The 26,095-nt window shown below is 43.2% G+C and overlaps 1 long non-coding RNA gene across 2 annotated transcripts; it reads left to right on the forward strand.

The window, feature by feature from the left end:
• Window positions 1-21,238: 21,238 nt before the first annotated feature.
• Window positions 21,239-22,887, forward strand: LOC144825250 (uncharacterized). Of its 2 annotated transcripts, none has more exons than XR_013609353.1 (5): window positions 21,239-21,321; window positions 21,425-21,522; window positions 21,603-21,691; window positions 21,918-22,021; window positions 22,614-22,887. It is a non-coding gene; the product is annotated as an uncharacterized LOC144825250 (long non-coding RNA). The 2 variants fall into 2 exon arrangements; XR_013609352.1 differs by having other exon boundaries at window positions 21,425-21,504.
• Window positions 22,888-26,095: the final 3,208 nt, after the last annotated feature.

Here is a 26,095-nt window from a genome sequence, read left to right on the forward strand (position 1 = left end):
GTTCCGAGCACAAGTTTGCTCCTTATTGGGTGGGAACGGTTCACTGTTGCCATTCATTTTTTGATGCACTTCCAAAGGAGTACGGGAAAACCAAGTAGTCGAGGGAAGGGTGGGAACACTATTATATCTGTACAGTGGTCACAAGGTGGTGGACAGTGATTGTGAAGGTAAAAAGTGTTTTTTTAATATATTTTAAGAACCATTTACATAATTGCCGTTGGGTGTGCAAATCACGGCGGAAAAATGACAGTGTCTTATCAAGTTTAAAAATGACAGTGTCTTATCAAGTTTGCAGGTGGGATACTTCTGAAGAGCACTATTTACATATAATGTGGTGTTTACTTTTCTGACGGGGAGGTGTGGTTGAGCAGAAAAAAATTCAGTCTAGGTCTGAAACTGTTTTTATTTAGCAATTACAATTACAATAAACTTTCTTTGGAAACTGACGCTGAATATATCAAAGGGGTGACAAATAAAAATGGAATTTCATAAAATATCAGTTAAGCGAGGCAACACTCTCCTTTGTTCTGCTATAGTTTGTCAAAGTGTTGCCCCATATTCTTGATAAAATAAGAGGGCATCAGTTACTTTTAGACAAAGTAGAATAGAAATGCTACAACAAAGACTCCCGCACTACATTTTCTGAGGTCAGAAGAACAACTAAAAAACAGTTAAACACAAATTACTTCATATTAGATAGAAATGTATGCATTTTCTTTATTCAAAATTGCATTTTGTAGAATTCGGGAACGTTCTGTCGTAGTGCTTAGAGGTTGCACATTGTTCTGCTAATAAATCACATACTCATTTAAGAATATATAGGATAGTACTATTATAATATACAGTACTGGTCCTATATATTCTATAGGAAGAACGTAAATTGGAACTGCAACTGAGAATATAAATGTGAAAATACCAATATTTAAAGTAACAAAGTATGTATGAAAGCTATATTTTTTTATACTGCAATTTTGTAAAATATGCTCACTGAAAAATATCTGATCAAGTACGTTCTAATGTTTCGTAAGCTGTATCACAGATGGCACCGACAAATCTCCAATTCCTCTTCTGTAACAATAGGACAGTCTATTACAATATAACGAATTACACCATTGTTACACAAAAAAGAAAAGAAAATTAAAGTTATCTATAGAACAGAAAATCCATAATTAAATAGTTTGAAGCAGTAATTATTTTCTGAGCTTCTTTTCTCTGGGACGTCGAAAAGTTTGATCTTCGAGGCGACAGGTCATAAACTCCTTTGAGATCATTATACTGTGAAACTTATAATATACATATTCACAGTACATGATCAAAAGGGGGGAACAGACTAAAAGCCAGAAGCTGGTGATGTTGCTTATATATCTTTACTCTTTGTGTCGATGGGTCATAAACTCCTCTGAGATCACCATAACTGTTCATATTATAATATACATATTAACAGAATATGATCCCTAGGGGCAAACAGACTAACAACTGGAAGGTGGTGACGTTAATTGTAAATGTTTCGGGTTTGCGCTGATGGGTCACCAATACCTCTGAGGTCAAGTACAGTGACAATATTATAATATACAAAGTCACAGTATATGAGCTCAAAGGAGCCAGAGAAGGAGCAATGCTTGCTGTAAACTGTCTGTTTCTGAAAACAAGCTGATGACGTTACAGAAAAAAAAGGCAAAAACATGGAATAACACTTTATTCTACATATAAATGTTTAAATATTGACAAATAGATACGTATTATAAATATCTACTATGCCATAATCAAACAACGTACAACTCCGATATATATGTTTTGTTGATGCAAAACAAGAATCCGATGCTAGAAAAGGGAACCTGTATCACAGATTGGGCACGGAGAAATAACTCGCGAGAACGAAACTAATCGCACAACGGGTGTGGTTTATATGGTTTTAGATTGTTGAGTAGTCTATGGAAGGAAGATGCGGCTCCGCCCATTTTGATGTCACGTTTTACAGTTTAGACATCTTCTTAACTGCTTAACTTGTGCACGTGTTGGGAAAAGTTACAAACTGTGAAGCTGTAAAGGTTTCAATTTCCATCGTAACACGTATAAAGTCCTTAATATCTACATACGTTGGAGAGTTTAAAAAGTGTCACCCGGTAAACTGTGTCACTTGCATTCTCATGATTAAAAACATCTAAATAGAAGACTAAAAAAAAAAATTCATTTACAATAGAAGAAAAAAAAAACGTGCTAATATTTGTCATCACTATTCTGTCAAATTAAAAAAATGCCAGTATTTGTAAAGCATAAAGCTACCCCCGGAAAGGTGTGCTGGCGCTCAGGGCCCTTTGGGAAGATTAAGCAAGGTGTTACCCAGAGTGAGATAGTGGTGGGCTAAGATGTTGCTGGAGTTGGGAATCGAACTGTTGTTGGAAGTCAGGTATTATAGGTGCTACTTTCACTACACTTATGTGATAATTACTGCACATTAAGTTGAAAACATTGTCAAATTATAAGTAGGGCTACTTGTTTTCCATTTTTACAGATAAATACAGAAAAGTATTTATAAAAACGGATATTGGGTTATTTTTTAGCGTTTCTAAATGCTGTCAATGATGAGTACCAGGCCAATAGGTCATTTTAAACGGAAAAGGGTTAAAACAATAAAAAACTTTTAGTAAAGAGCCTTGAAGAGCAATATATATGCTTGTATAAGAAAACATGCAGATTTTAATATCAAGGTTGTGTATAGTTTATCACCTAAGAGTGTTGATATGAATGAAAACGGTCGGTCCTTCAGCCCTTACTGCATATTTATCAGACAAATAAATGAGGAAATACACTAATTTCAGATTCATTTGTTCACAAAACTCAAAATATATATGGGTAAATACAGATACAATTATTTTAAAAAATAGATAAATACAGACGGAAATGCCCAAAAAATAAATACCATAAAACCAGGAGCCATAACTATAAGTTATAAAGACTACTGTTAAGTTCGTTTTCACTACAAAATGTATGCATGTGTTTTTAAAGTTTACTTTGAAATATTATAGATTATAGGGATATTGTATTTAGAAATTAACATTTAAAAAACCCTAGAAATTCACACACAAAAAAAGTAAGAGGGGTGTTATGGTTAGCTGGACATTTCACTCATACAAAAGCATAGAAATTCCACCGTTATAGTTTGCTCAGCTAACTATAACTCGCGCCCCCGCAATGCACTGCTCATGACATCACATATCACATCATTTATGGCATGGTCAGTGACATCACTGATTACATCACTGATGACATCTCAAATGACTTCACTGATGACATCATCCACATGATAATCTGATGCACCTCCTCACACCCTAATATAACCTTTAAAACACCCATTCTAAAATACAGACTACCATTTATTTTTGATACCAAACACACACCAATACCAGTTACTACATACCCACTCACTGATTCCTAGGTCTACACACACATCCACTCATTCACCCATACAAACACTCATACATGCAGTCACTCATCAATACAACTCTATCATATGCAGTCATACACCTATTCAGACAGTCACATACTGCCACTCATCCACGGAGTTACTCACAGATCTAGATAGTCATGTAAAGAATCAATCACACTCCCATTTACTCACCTATACAGTTATGCACACAACACCTCACTAATTCATACAGATAGTAGTGCATACTTACTTTCTTATATAATCAGTGATACAAGTACAAAATCATTCATACAGCCACTCTCGTAATCACTCACTGCCTCACATAGTTACTTACATACACCATCACTCACATAAACTGCCTTTTACATATGTAGCTACTTACATGTACCAGTGAGATCTCCATTCACTCACGAACACACCCATAAACACACACTCACCAAGTCATAGAGCTGTTTCCAGATGCACTCTTGAACCCATAGACCAGGTGAATCAACTAGTCACACATCTATGCACAGAGTCACACACCTCCAACCCACCCACACACACACTCAGGCACTGGTACAAATACTCAGGCAAACAATCATTAACCCATATAAACTGTCATGTAGCTACTGACTAACCCATGTACTAGCTTACACAACAACAGACACACTGATACAGACATTCACACAGATGAGTCACTAATGGTTGCATTCAGTAAGAAACATGTAATCAGTGACTTATACAATCAGTCACACACCTCGTAAATACTTCATCCAGACACTTATACACTCACTCATTCTTCAGTACACCTTGGCATATATATAAAACATATTTAAACTTGATTGGCTGTCGGGTGTCTGTCAACATTCTAAACAGTCTGGAGAGTCCGCCATCTTGTGTCTCGGTAGAATCGAGACACAAGAGGTGAAAAATAAAGGGGGAAATAATTAAAAGGGGGCAGAGTAGACACCCTCTGACCCCCTAGGTTTTCTGAGGGGGGCCTAGAAGGACCCTGAAGGGCAAAAAAACTTTTTTTTTTATTTGTAATTTTCGCGGGGTAAGCGCTGGGTGCGTTCCCAGGTGCGTGCTCCAGTACGCGCACCCTGAGCGCACCACAGGAAAAAACTGTGTAAAAAATTATAGTAAAAAAATAATTTAGCGTGCTTAGAGGTAGGGTAGCTCTGAAAAGAGCTGTTGTGTTATGTGGGTGTTTTTTGTACCTACACGTAGGTACCAATGCAGAGTCTTATATTCAAGAGGAAAACTCTATTCCCCTCATCTGTAAAATGCACACCATCTCTCCTATAGATGTCTTGCATGTTGTAACGCAAGTTGTTGTGGTAAATGGAACCCATACCATAGTCTCTGAGGTAAGCAGAAACAGATTTATTTACATGTTTCCTTGCTTTCTCAATCTGTGGACAAAATTGGTTGGACCAGTTCCATTTTTGCCTTTGGCATATATTAGAAAATACCAAGGCAGTTTTTGGAAAAAGTGACATCAATCAGTATTTCTGACGTATCTGTAAGCGCAAAAGTGATGCATTGCTGGAGTGTGTCACAAAAGTGACGCAACTCCAGCAATGCATCCTTTCACATGGGGCCAGCCCCATGTGAAAGGGCCTGCGTCAGTCTTACGCCTGCTGTGAGGCAGGCGCAAGATTTTGACGCAACAGTGTCCTAAAAGTGACGCAGTGAAATCTCATAGATTTCACTGCGTCACTTCTACGACCCTTTCTTGCGTCAATATGCCCCCTTTGCATATATTACACCTGGCGCAGGTATAATGTGGCGCAGGGGTTTACAAAGTGACGCCTCTACCTAGATGCGCCACTTTGTAAATATGACTCAACAAGGTGCATTTTTTACAGCACTGGTGCGTCACAAAAAGTGACGCACCGGTGGCGTAAAAGTGACGCCTGGCCTCATAAATGAGGCCTTCAGTCTTCTACTCATGCGTCATATTTATGACGCATTATGTCGCAAGGAGTTACAGATACGTCAGTATTTCTGACGTATCTGTGAGCGCAAAAGTGATGCATTGCTGGAGTGTGTCACAAAAGTGATGCAACTCCAGCAATGCATCCTTTCACATGGGGCCAGCCCCATGTGAAAGGGCCTGCGTCAGTGTTATGCCTGCTGTGAGGCAGGTGCAAGATTTTGACTCAACGGTGTCCTAAAAGTGACGCAGTGAAATCTGATAGATTTCACTGCGTGACTTCTACGACCCTTTCTTGCGTCAATACGCCCCCTTTGCATACATTACACCTGGTGCAGGTATAATGTGGCGCAGGGGTTTACAAAGTGACGCATCTACCTAGTCGCCCCCTCACCGATGTAGTTGCTCCTCCAGTTGAAGTAGAGGCACCATCTCTTGGAGCCTCTCGTGCCAGAGCCCTGACACTCTCCCGGGCATAGTTCTGGGGATGCCTTCTCTCGACGTGGCGAATCATGGTAGAATTACCAAAACTGTACTTCCTTGTGGGGTCTCTTCTGGAAAGTACAGTATGGCAGATCTTACACTCTACCTTTGGAGCATTAACTTTCTTGAAGCCCTCAGGAATATAAAAAAAATTCCAGATAAAATGCTCCTTAACTCTAGGCTGAGGAGGCTCTTCATCAATGAATCCATCAGAGTCATCTTTGCTGCTCGATGCTCTGGCAGCCACAAAAGTGAAAGAAGAAGTGAAGGAAATGGGTGGGGATTTCATTCTTTGTAAAAATAAATGTTAGCAACCAATGATAAAGTGTTATTTTAAGGTCACATGACTTGACACGCTTACGCTGCGCGCACCGGAGCGCTTCCGGGGCGCTTACGCGGCGCGAACGTAGGCGCTTCCGTGGGCGCTTACGCGGCACGCCTGAGTGACGTTTTGGTAGCTTTACAGAAATGGAAAATCATTTTCATTTCGTAAATCAAGAATACTGCTTTTATAAGTATGGTACTGAATGTCTTGCATTATTATTTACTTTTCATAGACCAAAACCATTGAAATTCCCACGTTATAGTTAGTTGGACTCACTATAACTATATTTGAGATGTCATCAGTGATGTCATCAGTGATGTCACTGACCATGTCATGAATGATGTAATATGTGACATCATGAGCAGTGGATTGCGGGCCCGCGAGTTATAGTGAGTCCAACTAACAATAACGTGGAAATTTCAATGGTTTTGTATGAGTAAAATGTTCAGCTAACTATAACTGGTGTGAAACCTATGGTTTTTTCTGTGAATTTGAAAGGTTTTTTAAATGCTACTTCCTAACTATAACGAGTGTGAAACCTATGGTTTTTTCAGTGAATTTCAAAGGTTTTTTAAACGCTAATTCCTAACTATAACGATTGTGAAACCTATGGTTTTTCAGTGAATATATATATATATATATATATATATATATCAAAGCTTGAAGGTGTCCACCTTTGAGTAGCACGCGAACAGCAGCTTGGTTTATGTATAGGTGAGGACGGGGATCCACTCGTAGACGCCGCTCCGTACGGGATCTGCCCGACGCGTTTCGAAGCTCCATATGCTTCTCTTCAGGGGCTTTAACGGAAGCGGTGTGCGCAACCACCGACCCACTTCTCCATTTTATATGCAACACACCCACCGATGGGAGGCTCAAATGAGACTGTGCATTCTGGGAAGTGTGGTCCAGGAAGCACACAATCAAGTCCTGTATGGACTCCACAAGTGGGCCCGTCCTCGATTCCAAGTACGACTGCTGCTTCACTTTCGTGACCCCCAGGGTACCGGGGTGGTGCATACTCCACGGCTGGACGGCCGCGTATAAATCAAAGCTCGAAGGTGTCCACCTTTGAGTAGCACGCGAACAGCAGCCTGGTTTATGTATAGGTGAGGACGGGGATCCACTCGTAGACGCCGCTCCGTACGGGATCTGCCCGACGCGTTTCGAAGCTCCATATGCTTCTCTTCAGGGGCTTTAACGGAAGCGGTGTGCGCAACCACCGACCCACTTCTCCATTTTATATGCAACACACCCACCGATGGGAGGCTCAAATGAGACTGTGCATTCTGGGAAGTGTGGTCCAGGAAGCACACAATCAAGTCCTGTATGGACTCCACAAGTGGGCCCGTCCTCGATTCCAAGTACGACTGCTGCTTCACTTTCGTGACCCCCAGGGTACCGGGGTGGTGCATACTCCGCGGCTGGACGGCCGCGTATAAATCAAAGCTCGAAGGTGTCCACCTTTGAGTAGCACGCGAACAGCAGCTTGGTTTATGTATAGGTGAGGACGGGGATCCACTCGTAGACGCCGCTCCGTACGGGATCTGCCCGACGCGTATCGAAGCTCCATATGCTTCTCTTCAGGGGCTTTAACGGAAGCGGTGTGCGCAACCACCGACCCACTTCTCCATTTTATATGCAACACACCCACCGATGGGAGGCTCAAATGAGACTGTGCATTCTGGGAAGCGTGGTCCAGGAAGCACACAATCAAGTCCTGTATGGACTCCACAAGTGGGCCCGTCCTCGATTCCAAGTACGACTGCTGCTTCACTTTCGTGACCCCCAGGGTACCGGGGTGGTGCATACTCCGCGGCTGGACGGCCGCGTATAAATCAAAGCTCGAAGGTGTCCACCTTTGAGTAGCACGCCAACAGCAGCTTGGTTTATGTATAGGTGAGGACGGGGATCCACTCGTAGACGCCGCTCCGTACGGGATCTGCCCGGCGCGTTTCGAAGCTCCATATGCTTCTCTTCAGGGGCTTTAACGGAAGCGGTGTGCGCAACCACCGACCCACTTCTCCATTTTATATGCAACACACCCACCGATGGGAGGCTCAAATGAGACTGTGCATTCTGGGAAGTGTGGTCCAGGAAGCACACAATCAAGTCCTGTATGGACTCCACAAGTGGGCCCGTCCTCGATTCCAAGTACGACTGCTGCTTCACTTTCGTGACCCCCAGGGTACCGGGGTGGTGCATACTCCACGGCTGGACGGCCGCGTATAAATCAAAGCTCGAAGGTGTCCACCTTTGAGTAGCACGCGAACAGCAGCCTGGTTTATGTATAGGTGAGGACGGGGATCCACTCGTAGACGCCGCTCCGTACGGGATCTGCCCGACGCGTTTCGAAGCTCCATATGCTTCTCTTCAGGGGCTTTAACGGAAGCGGTGTGCGCAACCACCGACCCACTTCTCCATTTTATATGCAACACACCCACCGATGGGAGGCTCAAATGAGACTGTGCATTCTGGGAAGTGTGGTCCAGGAAGCACACAATCAAGTCCTGTATGGACTCCACAAGTGGGCCCGTCCTCGATTCCAAGTACGACTGCTGCTTCACTTTCGTGACCCCCAGGGTACCGGGGTGGTGCATACTCCGCGGCTGGACGGCCGCGTATAAATCAAAGCTCGAAGGTGTCCACCTTTGAGTAGCACGCGAACAGCAGCTTGGTTTATGTATAGGTGAGGACGGGGATCCACTCGTAGACGCCGCTCCGTACGGGATCTGCCCGACGCGTATCGAAGCTCCATATGCTTCTCTTCAGGGGCTTTAACGGAAGCGGTGTGCGCAACCACCGACCCACTTCTCCATTTTATATGCAACACACCCACCGATGGGAGGCTCAAATGAGACTGTGCATTCTGGGAAGCGTGGTCCAGGAAGCACACAATCAAGTCCTGTATGGACTCCACAAGTGGGCCCGTCCTCGATTCCAAGTACGACTGCTGCTTCACTTTCGTGACCCCCAGGGTACCGGGGTGGTGCATACTCCGCGGCTGGACGGCCGCGTATAAATCAAAGCTCGAAGGTGTCCACCTTTGAGTAGCACGCCAACAGCAGCTTGGTTTATGTATAGGTGAGGACGGGGATCCACTCGTAGACGCCGCTCCGTACGGGATCTGCCCGGCGCGTTTCGAAGCTCCATATGCTTCTCTTCAGGGGCTTTAACGGAAGCGGTGTGCGCAACCACCGACCCACTTCTCCATTTTATATGCAACACACCCACCGATGGGAGGCTCAAATGAGACTGTGCATTCTGGGAAGTGTGGTCCAGGAAGCACACAATCAAGTCCTGTATGGACTCCACAAGTGGGCCCGTCCTCGATTCCAAGTACGACTGCTGCTTCACTTTCGTGACCCCCAGGGTACCGGGGTGGTGCATACTCCGCGGCTGGACGGCCGCGTATAAATCAAAGCTCGAAGGTGTCCACCTTTGAGTAGCACACGAACAGCAGCTTGGTTTATGTATAGGTGAGGACGGGGATCCACTCGTAGACGCCGCTCCGTACGGGATCTGCCCGGCGCGTTTCGAAGCTCCATATGCTTCTCTTCAGGGGCTTTAACGGAAGCGGTGTGCGCAACCACCGACCCACTTCTCCATTTTATATGCAACACACCCACCGATGGGAGGCTCAAATGAGACTGTGCATTCTGGGAAGTGTGGTCCAGGAAGCACACAATCAAGTCCTGTATGGACTCCACAAGTGGGCCCGTCCTCGATTCCAAGTACGACTGCTGCTTCACTTTCGTGACCCCCAGGGTACCAGGGTGGTGCATACTCCGCGGCTGGACGGCCGCGTATAAATCAAAGCTCGAAGGTGTCCACCTTTGAGTAGCAGGCGAACAGCAGCTTGGTTTATGTATAGGTGAGGACGGGGATCCACTCGTAGACGCCGCTCCGTACGGGATCTGCCCGACGCGTTTCGAAGCTCCATATGCTTCTCTTCAGGGGCTTTAACGGAAGAGGTGTGCGCAACCACCGACCCACTTCTCCATTTTATATGCAACACACCCACCGATGGGAGGCTCAAATGAGACTGTGCATTCTGGGAAGTGTGGTCCATTAAGCACACAATCAAGTCCTGTATGGACTCCACAAGTGGGCCCGTCCTCGATTCCAAGTACGACTGCTGCTTCACTTTCGCTTTCACAGAAAAAAACATAGGTTTCAGGGAGGTTATAGTTAGAAATTAGCATTTAAAGAACCTTTGAAATTCCCTGAAAAACCATAGGTTTCAAGGACGTTAAAGTTAGGATTTTAAAAAAACTTAGAAATTCACCATTTTTAAAATGCTAATTTTTAACTATAACGTTCCCGAAACCTATGGTATTTTTCTGTGAATTCCAAAGGTTTTTTAAATGCTAATCCCTAAGTATAACATCCCTGAAACCTATGGTTTTTTCAGTGAATTTCTAAGGTTTAATAAATTGTAATTCTTAAGTATAAAATTATTTTAACCTTACCTTTTCTATTATATTTATAAGTGTTTTATAGAATTCCTTTTATTTAAAAATGATTGGAACTATATTTATGAAATTTTATTTTTTTAAATAGACTTAGTTTTTCTAAAATCTCCTTTAAAATAAGCGTTGGCGCAAAATCTGTTCCGCTCACGGATTTTGCAGATTTTCGGCAATATCGCGATCCGCGAATCTCACGAAATTGCCGAAAATTCGCAAATCCGCCAGCGGGCGGATTTTGGGCAGTTGAGCACAAACCGGTGGCATATTCTTGGATAAATATGAAGGGGAGGGTTCATTCTGGCACGATGCTCCTGTCACAAAAATTAAACCTCAACAGGAAGCACTTACAGATATAAATAAAGCAGGTGCCCGAGTTGAAGCTCAAATTCAGTAACATATTCATCAGCCCAAAAACAATCGTGAGCTTTGTCGAGGCAGGGCAGGTGTGCTTTCTCCCCATATCTACCATCGAAAATTGGCTGTAATGCTGGATAGAGGCCTCTGACTAGCGCAATCCCCGTGCAGTTCCTGTGTCCAGGAGCTTCTTTCTCCTCGTCTGCTGCTCTGATTGGTCTCTAACCTTTTATACACACAAGAGGCATGTGAACTCGCATAGAAGCCCGCCCGTTTGGCCCCGGCCACACACTAGCTGTGTGCACTACCTTCCCGCCATTTACCCACTATGATGGACAGCTCACTCAAGGGACCCCTGCGCCCTTCGGCGCGATGGCATAGTAACACAAACATGGTCACTGGAGACAACTCTTCTGGCAGGAAAAGCACTATACATTTACCCAACGAGGTAGCACTTACTGATTAGCCAGTAGAAAGTACTCCAGTTGAGTAGAGGTATTGCACAAAACGATGGCGTTTTCTTGGATAAATTAAATATGAAGGGCAGGGATCATTCCGGCACGATGCTCCTGTCACAAAAATTAAACCTCAACAGGAAGCACTTACAGATATAAATAAAGCAGGTGCCTGAGTTGAAGCTCAAATTCAGTAACGCATTCGTCAGCCCAAAAACAATTGTGATCTTTGTCGAGGCTGGGCAGGTGTGCTTTCTCCCCATATCTACCGTCAAAAATTGGCTGTGATGCTAGATAAAGGTCTCTGCATCCTTCACTTTCACGAGCGCAATCCCAGTGCATTTCCTGTGTCCAGGAGCTTCTTTCTCCTCGTCTGCTGCTCTGATCGGTCTCTAACCTTTTATACACACAAGAGGCATGTGAACTCGCATAGAAGCCCGCCCGTTTGGCCCCGGCCACAAACTAGCTGTGTGCACCGTCTTCCCGCCATTTACCCACTATGATGGACAGCTCACTCCAGGAACCCCTGCGCCGTTCAGCTGCATGGCATAGTAACACACACATGGTCACTGGAGACAACTCTTCTGGCACTTTCAGCATCTGTAGTGTAGCAAAAGCACTATACATTAAGTATGGACCAAAAATCAATTCCCCTCGCAAAATTTGCGGATTTTCGTCAATTTTGCGATCCGCAAATCTCGCGAAATTCCCACAAAATTTGCAAATTCGCTCGCAGGCGGATTTTTTTTTTTTGATGGCCACCTCACTCAAGGGACCAATGTTTTGATTAGCCAGTAGAAAGTACGCCAGTTGAGTAGAGGTATTGCACAAAACTGTGGCATCTTCGTGGATAACTATGCAGGGCAGGATTCATTCTCGCACGAGGCTCCTGTCACGAAAATGAAACATCAACAGGAAGCACTTACAGATATAAATAAAGCAGTTGCCCAAGTTGAAGCTCAAATTCAGTAACGTTTTAATCAGCCCAAGACATTAGTGAGCACGGTCGAGGCTGGGCAAGTGTGCTCAAACCCCATATCTGCCGTCGAAAGTTAGCTGTAATACTCGAGGGAGGTCTTTGAATCCATGAGTTTCTCGAGCGCAGTCCCTTTGTAGTTCCTGTGACCAGGATGCTGCTTTCTCCTCACCTGCTGCCCAGCTCGCTCTCTGACCCTTTATACACAAGAGGCATGTTGACATGCATAGAAGCCCCGCTCGTTTGGCCCCGCACCACACACTAGCGGTATCAAACGTCTTCCCACCCTTTCCCAACTATGATGGACAGCTCACTCAAGGGACCTCGGCACCTTTTAGCGCGGTGGCAACGTTACAGGCACACATGGTCAGTGGAGACAAATCTTCTGGCCCTTTACGCAGCTGCAGTGTAGGAAAAGCACTATACATTTACCCAACAAGGTAGCACTTACTGGATCAGCCAGTAGAAAGTACTACAGTGCAAATCGGCCCAAAAATCCGTGGGAAAATCTGCGAATTCGCAGATTTGTTTGCGATTTCGCGCAAATTCGCACACCGCAGATCCGCAAAATTCGCCCATACTTACTACACATTTACCCAACAAGGTAGCACTTACTAATTAGCCAGTAGAAGTACAGAAAGTACTTCTACTGGGTAATCAGTAAGTGCTATTTGTGCAAAACTGCAAATCTGCGAGTTCGCGAATTTCTTCGTGAACTCGCAGAATTTTTTGCCATTTCATGCGAAGTCACAGACCGCGAATTCGCTAATTTCGCCCATACTTACTTCAAAAACTAAAATCATTGCTGTAAAATATACACAGCATACACTACTAAAAATATACTATGTTTGTTATAAGTACAACTTACATGTATACGTTCTTGAAATAATGCTTTTAATACTGTGACATTTTTTTCATTGCATTATTATGCTTTCTTTTTTTTGTTTACAAAGTAATCGCTCACCCTATGCGAACCTAGACGATGGGTGCGTGGATTCAGGGTGGGCGAAAACTGTTGGCGCGCTTTTCTGAAGTCACACTCGAGTTGTGACTCCGGCGTAGTTTCAAAAGTATGAAATATCGTTGTAGAAAATATAAATATTAGTTTTAGTTAAAGGCTTTCACTAACATAATTTAGAAAACAATTTATAAACAGAATTTTTTATTTTACTATGAACTGTACGAAATTTCACATGAGCGACGTATGCGCGTAGGGTGTGCGACCCTTCCCGGCACATATTTCGGGGGTTGCGCAGGGGTCACAACTCCGCCGTAATTTTCAAAGTGTGAAATATCACTCTAAAAAGTTAAAATATCAGATTTGTATAAACACTTAAACTTATATACTTTTAAAAATATTTTAGAAACACCTATTTATACTTTACAATTATGTATGTAAAATTGTACGGGTGCGCGACTTGCGCGTGACAGCTGCTCGCACCCTGTGCGATTCCATGTGACCAGAAAAGAAAGCTTCTGATTGGCTTGCAAAATTTTCATTCTGTAAGAGGGAGGATCCAACACCTGTTTTATTCCTTTTATTATTTGTCTATCTTCCTGGCAAGACCTGTTTGTTGTATCTTCCTTCAATTTTCAATTTTAGTGTGTGTGAGAAGTTGGCCTGGCATATGCTGTCCACTATTCTAGTGGGCACCTTGCACCAGTCCAAACGACCCTTATTGATGGTAGGTTTAAAGACAACCTATATAGAAAGCTATCCTAGTGGTAGCTGTGGAGAGCAGCCTTCAGGCTAAGTCTTGAAGGAATGTAAAGCAGATTGTTTTACCCATCTATAATCTCCTGAATGACCAAATGAAAGGAGAACTACACCAGGTATATATATAACATATATGTATTTATTCTAAACACATCCCTCTAGTCTCTTGATGAGGCTAGAGACAAAAGTACATTCAGTAAACTTATTTAGTACACAGTAAATTAGCACAATATACGTTGAGCCCTACGGGTGTACCAAACCATATGTGGTATAAGAACCACAACTGACATAGATACAAGGCCTAGAGCCTTTAGAACCACTGGGGCCACCAGTTACCATCCAAGGTAGAGACACAGGGGACCCAAAGGGGATGCGTGCAGCCATGAATCACCATTAACTTCTACGGGGAATGTCGCGGTTTGAAAATTGCAGATTAAGGACACTTAGAAGAGGACTTGGAGTAAACCCCTTTAGAACTAGGAGGTTCTAGAGTCAACACCCACTGGAGCACCGGAGTACTCGAGTTACCTCACCCAGGGAAGGCGGGTCCATAGGTGTCTTTTCATGTCGGGATTCGTCGTTGATTTCAATAGCGAGCTGCTGAAAAATGCTACAGGCGACCAAGTGGGAAGTGTCCGGGTGGATCCAAGGGTAGATCAGAGATCTGAAGAACCTGAAACCAGAGGGGACAGAGTCTGGGTCACTTGACAGTGACCAGGAAGGCGATGAGAAGATGCCCACCGATGTTGGTGATTTCAGGTGAAGCTTGACTCTTCAGCCACGAGGACCAGGAGGTGTCGAGGATGACCAGGAGTTGGGTTCGAGCTGTCCCACAAAGGATATTGAGTGCTGCAGTGTTGTTTTTTAGATAGGACCAAACAAGCCTTGGCAACAGCACTCCACACAGAAAGCAAAGATTGGCTTCAGTGCAGGCCAGCAAGGTTCGAGGGACTCACCCTTTGGAGGGAAATTAGGGCACATCTGGCGCAACTAGGGAAGCCCAAGAAACTGAAGAGTTACCTTTGTAGGGACCCACCAGTTGACACACCAGAGATCACAAAGGGGCCTTGAGCAGAAATGCTAGAAGAAGGCTGACGGAACACTTGTTGAGTGTAGGCCCACAATCTTTAGTGCAGATGGTGCTCTGGGCTTGGACTACAAGTAGCCCAATGCACAACTTCAGGAAAGCTCGGGACGTTGATGCACTTGCAAATGTGCATGGTGTCCAGGAGTTCTGATCCCACGTCGCTCATGAGGCCTGCGGGTCTCAGCTTTGCTGGAATCTCATGTTGACCTCTGAGAAGTCTGGAAGTCCATGTCCTGAGTCGTAAATCCATCGGGATCCGGCGGGAGCCTTGGAAATGCAGACCGGCAAGATGCTTCTTTGGTGCTTGTTTGAACAGGGGAGTCACTCCTTGGCCCCAATAAAGATTCTTCCGTCTTCTAGTCGATGTCGAATGTTGAAGTTCCAGGATATATGTTGCAGAGTTTCGTCCAGGTGTAATCTGAAGTCCTAAGGACTGGGTTTCCATACTTATAATAAGTTAGGGGGTTGGACATACTCTGGGGACCCACCTATGGGAGGATCTAGGGTGGGGGTGGCTACACCCCTTTCCCTTTGTCCAGTTTTGTGCCAGAGCATGGGCTGAGTGCCCCTGCAACTGGTTTGAACTAGGATATGCACAGGGACACCAAGTGTGCCCTCAGCCCTGTCTGAAAAGCATTCTATGAATTCACCCACCCAGCCCCAATACACTAAAGCCTGTATGTGACAGGAAACCTAATGTCCAGGCTCCCCTGCTGGAGTTTCATCCAGCAACAGGAGGTCAGACTTGTGTCGGCGGCTGCAGCATCCATTTTGTGATGTTGGGGCTCTTTTAAACCATTACCGGTTAGGTCAGTGTGTACATGTCTCTCCCTCTAGAAGAGTGGATTTTTACCCCTGCTGCCAGGACTGGTGGGGGGTAGGTTTCTAAATTGTTTGACACCAAACACGACATGTTTCCATGCAGCCATTCCAAAGTTAGCATTTACTGCGAGGTTATAATGCACTTAAGAGTATATGGTCTGGCTGCATCACAGAACAGCCTCTGCGAATAGATTCTGAAAGCTTCAGAGAGGTCCTGCTCATGCATGGGCACCCTCTCACACAAAACCAAGCACTCTGACTTCAGGATTGATAAGGCCTGCCATAGGAGTGACTTATAGGTGTATATGTGTCAGTAATTAAAGGTAGATAGTGGTAACCTATAACTTAGCAACGGGTGCATGCACCACCTTACCCAGGCTGCAGTAGCAGACCTGTGGTGCCATTTTGGAAGGCTTCCCAGGGGTGGCATAATGCATGCCTCAGCTCCTGGTAGGCCTCAGGGGTATCTATGCCCTTAGTACCTATGGTACCATATACTAGGGACTCACAAGGCTAACCCAGTAACCAATCTGGAGTGTACCTAATGTACATGCAATCATTTTTGAGAGGAAACAGCTAGGCTGGCGTCCTGTTTAGCAGGGCCCCAGCCAGACTAAAGTCGAAAAACAGTGAAACACCAGAAAAAAGTTGGGGTAACCATAGTAAGCAGATCCTACTCTCCTACAGTGTGTTTGTTGACTTTTTTTTCAAACAATGGCATCCAGTCATCCAGATCAAGAACCACTGGAAGAGGAAGATGATATAGCCAGTCAAAGAAAGGAAAGTGTGGTTTGGGCCTTCTTTACTGTGCTGGAGGGTGAAAAGAAGGTGAATGCAAGAAAGTAACATGCAAGATCTGCAAAAGAGTACTGTCCAGATGTTCAAGGAAAAAGTACTCATGTGGAATGTCATCCAAGAAATTTCATTTGGAAACAATACACCCCTTGCATTTAGCAAAAGAAATTTCCCAGAGGGAGAGAATCTAAGTGGCAGAACAAGATCCAAATGTTCCATCACATTCCTAACAAGGAGTTCCACCTACACGGAGGCCACACATCATTCTTGAACTACTGGATGCATCAATTGATTGCAAGAAATGGGATGCAAAACTCTGCATTGGGGAGCAATGCAATTGATGTCATAACCAATGCAATTAAAACACATAAGTGTTAATTTTTTTTTAATCTGCTCCCAAATTTTCTTTTCCAAACAGTTATATTGCACTTCTCAATTTTGTTTTGTTTAAAAAAGGTTCTTTAAAATAGAAACATTACCTGAGTGATTGCATGAGTGCAAGGAAACTGCCTGAGTGATTGCAGGACTACTTGTATAGTGCATGAATAATTGCATGTGCGCATGGGTAATGCCTGGGTGATTTTGTAAGTGCATAGGTACTGTCTGGGTGTTTGCAGGAGTGCATGAATAGTGCCTGGATAATTTGAAGAGTGCAAGGGTAGTGCCGGATTTATTGCAGGAGTGAATGGGTAATGCCTGGGCGATTGCATGAGTGCATGAGTAGTGCCTGGGTGACTGGAGGACTACAAGGGTAGTGCCTGGGTTATTGCATGAGTGCATAGGTAGTCACTGGGTGACTGGAGGACTGCATAAATAGTGCATAGGTGATTTTATAAGTGCATGAGTAATGTCTGGGTGATTGGAGGAGTGCATATGTTCTACCTGAGTGATTGAAGGAGTGCATGAGTAATGCCTGGGTGATTGCATTAGTGCTGGGGTAATGTCTGACTGATTGGAGGAGTGCAGGGGTACTGCCTGAGTGATTGAAGGAGTACATGGGTAATGCCTGGATGATTTTCTAAGTTCATAGGTACTGCCCGGGTGATTGGAGGAGTGCATGGATAGTGCCTGGATGATTCAAAGAGTGCACGGGTAGTGTATGGGTTATTGCATGAGTGCATAGAAGGTGCCTGGGTGATTGCATGAGTGCAGGGATAGTGTCAAGGTGATTGAGGAGTACATAGGTAGTGCCTAGGTGATTATATAAGTGCATCCGTAGTGGCTGAGTGATTGTATAAGTGCAGGGGTAATGTCTGGGTGATTGGGAGAATGCATGGGTACTGGTTGAGTAATTGCATCAGTGAATGGATAGTGCCTGAGTGATTGGAGGAGTGCATTCATAATGACTGGGTGATTGCATGAGTGCATTGCAACTGTCTGGGTAATAAGAGGAGTGCATGTGTACTGCCTGAGTGAATGCAAGAGTAAACGGGTAGTGCCTGAGTGCACCAATGAGTCTAGCGGTAGTGCCTGGGTGCTTGCATAAGTGCATGGTTAGTGCCTGGGTGATTGTTCCACTATATGGGTAGTGCCTGGGTAACTTCAATGGCTGTGGGAATAGTGTCTGAGTGCATAGATGAGTGTATGGATAGTGTTTGAAGGAATGGATGAGTGCAGTAAAAGTGGCTATAAACATTATTTTACATTATCACGGATATTACATTATTTCTTCTTACCTTTTTTACTAATGTAGATATAAAACTCAGTGGAACTATTTTACAGTAGTTTTGTTGTAAACTAAATTTAAAATCTTTTCAAACTGCAGCATTACCTTCTGTAAAAAAGAAGAAGAAAAACAGTTATCGAATATAATATTATAGTTTTAAGAACACAACATAATTTTAGAAATACATCAAGGGGTCGATTCCGATTTGGGAAAAACCGCTCCGAATCGCTGTACAGAGCGTTTTTCCCGTACGAATCGTACCCTGCAACGTCCCCCGTATGTACCACGAAGTACGATTCGTACCAGGAGCTGGACTCTGTAGGAATCGTACAGAGACCGTACGAATAACATCCCCGTACAAATCTCCCTCGGAACCGCTGCACGCGAGATCCGTACGGTTCGCGGCTGGTTTTTCCGACCCAGCAAGTACGATTTGTTCGGGTACGCACCATACAACGCTTTTTCTACGGGAGCCAAAAACATCCGGAGAAGCAAGGGTATGAGGACGTGATTCGTACAGTTCATGTCAGGTAAAAGCGATTCGTATGGAAAAGAACACAATACCATACACACCGTACGTTTCGTACACCCCATGATCGCAGGGGTACGACAATGGATTGTGACATTAGATGTCGAAAGTTTATATTCAAACATCCCATGTATTGGTGCAATTGAAGCTACAAGATGGTTCATTGAACAGTATGAAATAGAGTGCAACATAGATTTCATTCTGGACTGTTTAAGAATAGTTCTGGAAGAAAATGTATTTGAATTTCGAGGTACGCTCTGCAGGCAGATAAAGGGTGTGAGCATGGGGGCGTCTTGCGCCCCCACTATCGCGAATATCTATGTGGCGTTTTTTGAAAAATGCAACATTTTCAATGAGGTAGCACCATTTTTTGAATTTATCTTTTATTGGTCACGATATATCGATGACGTTATTTTTATTTGGGATGACAATGAAGACACCCTCAACGAATTCATACTGTGGCTCAATGCCTGCGACACAAACCTTAAATTTACTGCCCACATGGGCAATATGGAGATGGAATTTTTGGACATCACTGTCAAACATGATCAGGGCCATCTGTTTATGGATCTTTTTGTGAAACCTACGGCACGCAACACTATCCTTCATTATGATAGTCTTCATCCGGCCGCACAGAAGAACAGTATCCCCTTTAGCCAATTTCTCCGACTTAGGAGAAATTGTACTAAACTAAGAGATTATGATGAACGAGCAAAAGTGATGCAAAATAAATTTGAAGAGCGTGGCTATCCACATAGATTGGTACGAGAGTCCTTCAAAAGGGCCAGGTACTATGACCGCCAACACTTGTTAGAAGGTACAAAATCTAATCAGGAAAAAAATTCGGTGTTCGTATCGAGACATTCCCTTTTGAACAACCAAGTGCGACAAATACTGTACTCAAATTGGCATATTTTAAATGTAAATAGATCTGAGGAAGAAAAGTTCCCTAAACCACTATTTGAGTACAGAAAGAACAAAAATATCAAGGATCTGGTGGTAAGATCACGCATGCCCGCTCGCAAAGAATCCATTCAAAGAAGCATAATAGACCATAATCCTGTAACTGGAAACTACAAGTGCGGCACGTGTAAAGTATGCCCACAGGCCATTGAGACAAGAGAATTAATACACAATGGAGTGAGGATACAGATTAAGGGTATGACAAATTGCAAAACAAAAAATATTGTGTATTTGTTACTATGCCCTTGCAATCAAGGGTATGTAGGAGAATCCTCACGATCCCTATACACGAGGGTAACAGAACACAAGTCGGCAATAAGGACACTGAAAATGAATGCTTCCCTTGTAGCCCACTATGTAGAAAAATAGCATAAACCTGAAGAGATTCGTTGGTTGATTATAGAGAAAATAGAGCCAAGAGAAGGCTCTTGTACTGATAAGATCCGAAAAAAACGTGAAGTTTTTTGGATTTTCACTCTTGATACTATGAACAGAGGGGTTAATTTGGAAACACCATTGGAGCAGGCGATTATATAGATCCCTGGCTCCTATGGTTTGGTTGACCTGATGTATCCCTCTGTACATACTTATGGAAAAGAACAAGTAACTAACTGTACATATTTTCTCTATTCAGTAGACTGGGCAATTTTTCGACATTTTGAGTTATACATTCTATAAACATTTATTGGACAGACTGTATATTGCTGACAGAAGAAATAGGTTATGTAACATCGATATAACTAATTAGAACCATCAATAATGACTCAGCTTGATAGTTTTCGGTATAGAGACATGGGGGCAGATTTATGAAGGCCTTGCGCCGCCGGTGCGTCATTTTTAACATGGGAAAAAGTGACGCACCGGCGGCGCAAGGCCTTCATAAATATGCCCTATGGTGTGTAACGTGGTTTACGCTTATTTGTATTACTTTTTGTTATTGCAACGAACGTAAGCAAATAGCCAAGTTGCATATAGAACACTCGGGTATGCTTTTTCACCCGATTTTAGTTCGTTTACGCTTATTACATTTGTTATCGTAACGAACGTAATCAAATAGTCATGTTGCATATAGAACACTTGGGCTTGCTCTTTCACCCTATTTCATGTTTTTTAGCTTTACCCTGCCTCGGACACATAGTGTATGACATCATCACATATGCGCCTGCTCTTTCAATCAGGTGCAAATAATTCGCCCCTAGAAAACGCGGGAGGCTGACAGCTATTTAAACTGTGTAGGGTTTCACTTGCACGTTTCTGCTCTCGGACGGAGCGTTGTGCGCGGCTGCTGCAACAGAACCCCTGTGGAAGATTCGTTATCTAACTATGAAGGTAAGCTGCCGATATAGCGTAGTACTGCACTTTAGGTAGAGAGAATGGTTTAGTGCTCTGCTCCCTAAACGATAAATCTTACATGCCGTTCTTTCACTTACAGAATAATTTTTAACCACCTGGCGTCATCGTGGAGCACATGTTACAGCTTTGAGCCTCATCCACTTTAGAGACAAATAAAAGGTACACTCTGCACTATAGGTGAGAATGTCAGTATAATAGACCAACCAGGGACATTTAAAACGGTTATTTATTTATTTCTGTATTCAATATGTCCTTAGGCAGCCGTCGCCCTCGAACTATAGACTTTGAAAATTCATGAAAATGCTACAAAGCACCGTCTTACTAATAATGTGAGGATCACAAACAGGTAATAAGGAAGGCATAATTGAATGCTCACTGTTTGAATTTTATGCATCGTTTTCAGTAATTAATAAATGCGTAAAGAATAAACGATAGATCTATATAGACACTATATGAATACATAAAAATGCGCACTGAAAAAGTAAAAGATAGATACATTCATACTAACTTAGATGTAAAAAAAGATTAGCGGCTACATCTTACTTTCATTATATTTTGTCTGTCTTATGAAGGTCCCACATTAATTCAGCTTTGAAAAGTTAGAAGGCTTGCTGAGTATCCTAAACTTTAGCCCAGCTGGACAGGAAGCTCTTTTCTGTTCCGATATATGTACTCTGTAAGTATAAGCGTCTCTTAATCCCATTTCTTACCATGATAGCTGTGCCATTAATATAATTGTCAGTCTGGACATTTATGTAGAAAGAGTAAAATCTCACTACTGGAAAACATTAAAATGGGAGGTTCAGTCCTTTGCTAAATAGGTTGTCTGCATCCTATAATTCACGCCTATTCCGCGTGGTAAACTATGCAATCTATCCACATTAGATTCTTCTCCCCTTTCCCTTACCCCCACCCTTCCCTTAATGACATTAACCATCTTGGGGTGAGGAATGTATTTACGTTCTGTGAATATATGACTATCAACTATTTAGTACAAGCTACCTGATGATTCCAATACTACGTTATATGAAGAACATTCTTCCATCTGTAAGAAGATTAGAGTGTATGAATTAGACCATTTAAATTGAATACGATATATGAGCTGCGTATGTAAATATCATGATGTACATTTTTATAAATATTGACCTTGTCTCTCCTAAAATGAGTGTAAATAGTTTTGTGATTTCGCTAGTGATGAAATGCGACCACTGTATATAATATGTAAATTACATTTATTCTTATATTCTTTTTTTGTATTTCTTCTCTAGTGTATATTGTTTTCTATGTATGTGCGAAAGACGGTCACCTGATGAAGGCAGATTGCCGAAACGCGCGTAGTCAAAAACCACCGCTTTGCCTACTCTAAAAGAATATTGACCGGTTTTATTGTGATTTGTTTGGTCTATATGTTATGTGTATATATATGTGTTTTACTATATATGTATTTTGTATGATTAATATTTGGATGTTGAACTAAAAAATGTAAAAATGTCCATAAAAGCAATTTGAAACAAAACAATAAGATGAAATAAAAATGCTTTTCATACATAACTAAACTTTGCCCACATGTATGAATTTGTAGTCGCAATTGTGTGTTCTGAGACACAAGGAGAGCTTTCTGGGAATAATTAATTGAGTGTTTTGCTATAGTGTCTCTTTTTCCCAATGGTGAGGACGCGATTCGTACAGTTCACGTCAGGTAAAGGCGATTCGTACGGAAAAGAACACAATCACATACACACTGTACGTTCCGTACACCCCATGATCGCAGGGGTACGGTGCGTACCCCTGCGATCATGGGGTGTACGCACCGTACCCCATGTTCGCTGGGTGTACGGTGCATACACTGTGCGATCGCGGGGTATGGTGTGTGCGCCCCATAATCGCAGGGGTATGCACCGGATTACTGCTTGAAGAACCCGCTGCGCGGGTCCCGCTTCGCTGAGGCCACCACCCATCAGCCTTACCGAAGGATCTTTGCCGGTAACTGCGGGGACCTGCAGGGCTGCGAGCGTGTTGTGGGCGCAGTCCCAGGAGCGCCCACAACTCCCAATTACCAACAGCTGGGACGCTCTCCCTGCAGGCTCCTCCTCTTCCTTTTCCACTTTGGACAGTATATTAACAACCGCAGATTCCCGCGGCGCGGGAGCGCGCGGGAAGGCGCCCGGAGGGCGCCCGGAGAAGCCCGAGACAAGGGCGGGACCGTCTGTGGCCATCCGGGGACGTACAAGGACGGGACGGGCCACCTTATTTTTACCTTTAATTGATTTTCTATCTCAATCAATATGTCTAAGTTGCCATAGGATCCTTGGATTGAGTAATAACCGGCAACAGCGTGGAAAGGTATCTTCCGTCTACTTGCTTGACGACTATTTGAGCCGTTAACACATCATTCAACATCAGAGCGGTAACTATCATCTAAAATACCCATAAAACTGAATAAGGAAATTTTTATGGCCTTCAAAAAACTCAGATCTCGCACTATATTCATGAAGAGAATGGGCACCGAGGTAGCAATAAGGAAATCTTCCGACAAAACAATAAAACAAGGGCAGATAACTGTAACACCTGCAATTAGTAACTATTTCTTAGCCTTATCGCCAAAAAACCAAACCCAGTCTCCCGTTCAAGAAATCCCTGTAAATAAAATTGAAATAACACCATCTAAAGAGGCTTCAGAGTTGCCTCTCCTGGACTTACAAACTACTCTAGTTTCAACTGTTTCGGGTCTCGAATTCAACCAGCAGATCTTATTTTCAACACAGGAATCTCAAATACCGATTCACGAGTCTTCACATCTAACAAGTTTAACACCCATAAAACAAATAGGTAGCCTCTCTGACACCGAGGATCTTTTTCAAAATGACATAAAGACGATGGAAAATATCTCAGATCTACAGCTAAATCCAGACAATCTACAGACCGGGTCCCAGGAGCAATCCTTAGATTATAAAACAGACTTGGATACATCATTGGATCCATTTCTTCCTAATAATATCAACTCAACTAATACTGCGACACCTATTTCAAAGGCTCTTTACACTTTACAGGAAATATTGGAATCGGTTCTCTCTTTCTTAGGTAACATCTTGGGAAATTCCGATCAAACTTTGGATGTTCAAATCGGTATTTTAAAAATTTTGGTAGAAGAAAAGAGGAAAAAAGATCTTGTCGATGTAACAAATAGCAAACAGATAATCGAGGCGAATAATACTTCCAATAATACTTTAACTTCCGAATCACAAAACAAATGTGACACTAGTACCCAAACATCCGTTCAAAAATTATTAGATCAATCAAACATAAAGATCCGGAAAAAGTCCAAGGATGTCCCAATATATTCCTTAAAGAAACTTTTCAGAGAGGAGCCTTCAACAACAGCTAAAGAGTACTCTATTTTCTCGGTTGCGAAAAAACACAATTTGCAAAAAGGTACCGATGAAGGAGAAGAAGGAACCTCCATTATACTTTTACCTGATGAAGTTGGAGATGATAAGATTTCCCAATTGAAACCTAACAAAGGAATAAAGGGAAAAAATAGAAATAGGAAACCTCTAAGAAGAATTAATAAAAGGAAATCCCGAAAGATCAAATTCAAAAATGTAATCACCCCTCAAAATAACCAGGAGGGTCAACATGATAAAATAATAGTCAATCATTCTTCGGTAGAGGCATTTAGCGATATAACAAATACACCATCAATAAAGTTATTGAACTGTGGTAAATAAATAATTAATTACCGGTTCTATTTTTCAGGATACTCTAATAACAGATAGCTCAATAAATAAGAGTCAAGATTCGAGGTAGCTGAAGTTGACAGGCTTTAATCAGGCATAAAAGGACAGGAACAGGACAGCCTGCATGGGAATAGGATGGCAGCTGCCGGGGGCAGGATCTGGGAATGGACAAGGGTAACTTTTAATAACAGTGCACAATATATATAGTTAAACAGAATACATTACATTCAATATAGTAGGCGTAGCAGTAGGCGGGGTTTGTAGCAGTCGCGAAAGATAAGGCATAAAGTGGGTGTAACAAGAGGTGTGTACAGGGCGTATACATAGACATGTGATGCAAACGTAACAGAATATGTCATAAACGGGGCGGAAACATGGAGGGGGCTACCTGAGCAGCTGGGACCTCTAACCTAGTGGTGCGCGCAAACTGGCAATGACGTGTTACCAGGGAGAACTGGGGGCTATGACTTCTGCACTAGAAGAGGAGACTAAAGTCTGGAGTGTCAGAGCGACATGTACCTAGGCATATCTAGTATCTGGTGTTTATAGTACATGTTGATAGAATCCAAAAGTTATCAGGGTAAAGGCTAATAGACTTTAAGACTGGTGCATGCATTATTCTACATGTATTGCGTGTGTGAGGAATATTCTATGAACATTAATACAGTATTTCTCTTTCATGGAGACATAAAGGCTAGACCATGACGGAAACTATTGATGCGATTCAGTAGCTTAGGAATGCAGAGAAGGAGGGCTGGACTGATAACTAGAAACATAACATACTCTTGGCAGACTGGGAGGCAGAGCCAGGCCTAGCCGGGCACTGCGAGGCATGAAAGTAAGTGAAGGGTCAGGGATACAGGTGGGGGCTGTATCGCTCCTCGGAGAGTTCAGGAAACAGGAGCTGAATCTGAGTCCGGGCCCTTTTGAGGCCTAGAAACGGGGACAATTCAATGAATTAACGTGCACACTGTGAAACGTGGCAACGTAGCTTTACATAGGCCTAATATTCG

The sequence above is a fragment of the Lissotriton helveticus genome, chromosome 3_1 (assembly GCF_964261635.1).
Source record: "Lissotriton helveticus chromosome 3_1, aLisHel1.1, whole genome shotgun sequence".
NCBI classification, from domain to species: Eukaryota; Metazoa; Chordata; class Amphibia; order Caudata; family Salamandridae; genus Lissotriton; species Lissotriton helveticus.